This window comes from Pteropus alecto, unplaced genomic scaffold (genome assembly GCF_000325575.1).
Source record: "Pteropus alecto unplaced genomic scaffold, ASM32557v1 scaffold3, whole genome shotgun sequence".
Taxonomy (NCBI): Eukaryota; Metazoa; Chordata; class Mammalia; order Chiroptera; family Pteropodidae; genus Pteropus; species Pteropus alecto.
The window spans coordinates 1446352-1447856 of record NW_006442484.1 but is presented as its reverse complement, the minus strand read 5'-3'; the positions used below and the strand labels follow the sequence as shown (position 1 = coordinate 1447856).

The following is a 1505-nucleotide window of genomic DNA, read 5'->3' as shown; positions in this document are numbered from 1 at the left end:
ACATTTTAAATGAAAACACACCAGCAAGATTTAGAACAAGGGTCAGGAATCATAAAATAAATACCACAAAATAATTCTCCATTGTGAAATGACGAGCGTCATGCCCCAGGGAGTCTGAAATCTCTTCCGAATTCAACAATCTTTTCGCTTGGAGACCATTAGCAAACTGTTGGCAGGCTCTACCCTCACCTTTAGAGAGGGAGAGGGAAGAAAACTCAGACAGGGAAGCCATAGTTTTGTCTGTCTCTATTTCTAACCTTGGCTCTAGGCATTGTCAAAATATTACTGCTCTGGTTCAAGGGAAGACACTGACCAACCAACAACTGGGCAATGTTTAGTGCTTAGGAAAAAAGAACCCAGTTGTGAAAACTTCTAGAACCTTCTAAAAGCCGAGTGAACTCATAGCTCTGGGGAGACCTTTCTTCTCTGAGGGCTACAGGTGGTGGAGTAAATTAAAACGATTTCCTACCCACCCCTCTAAAACCCTTCTCAGCGTGAATCCTTCCAGAGAACTCGGTGCCCCTCTCAAAGTCACTCTGGACTACGAATATCCTGTGCTGTGGTAACAGCGAAGGCAGAGTCTCGCTGTGGCCTGTGGAGGTTTGCCCGATGTGTGCGCACAGTCTTCTTCTGGCCTCCACGGGCGCTGCGTGTTCTCCGCTATTGCTGGGCGGCGCCAGCCCCTGCAAAGGCCGAGCTGCTGAGCCTTCGCTTCAGGTGCTCAGAGCTCTGTGCTCTGACAGCCCGGGCCCTTTGGTCAAGCAAAGGCGGGAACTGGGTACCACATTCAAACTCCAAAATTCAGAGTCTGCCCAGACGCGGCGGGAAGGCCGTGAGCTCTGTACATTTCTCACGGGGAGATATTCCAGCTGGAGTATTCTTTATTATTTTTATTTTTTAGGCGAGGCAACTGTTGGTTGACCTCACAGATTGCAAGGACCTTGTCAGCTTACAAACTCTCATATTTTTTATTTTTTACGCCTACAGCACCTGGTCTTCCTAGGTGGTCACCCATCCAAGTACTAACCAGGCCTGACCCTGCTTAGCTTCCGAGATCCGATGGGATCGGGCTTGTTCAGGGTGGCATGGCCCAGGAATATTCTTTGTTGGGTGCCACTGTCCCAGGCCTTGCCAAGTTTTTGCCTCCCTGCTCAGCCTCTCATGCCAACTCCCGCAGCATGGTGACTGACTAAAATGCCCCCATCATATTTCCAAGTGCCCCCCTCAGGGAGATGGGGCCACACCTCTGATGTGAACCAGTGTCAGAGAAACTGCAGGACAGAAGGAGTCAGGGACCTAGAACTCTGTCTTCGCTCTACCTGAGTCATAGCCAGGTCTCGGACAGTCAACAGGAAGCTGTTCACAGCATCTCTTCCCCCCAAATTAATCCAGGATGTGTCCCCCAAAGGGTCACCTAGATCTTTTGGTGAAACCCAGGGTTTTTCCCGGTAGGGCTCTAAGCTGCCTTCTACGCCACGCTCCCCAGCCAGCTCTGGGATTGGCCA

The 1505-nt window shown here is 50.4% G+C and overlaps 1 pseudogene; it reads right to left on the bottom strand.

Annotated features, from left to right (window-relative positions):
* Positions 1-978: 978 nt before the first annotated feature.
* Positions 979-1097, bottom strand: LOC112470502 (annotated as a pseudogene).
* Between the last annotated feature and the right edge of the window lie 408 nt (positions 1098-1505).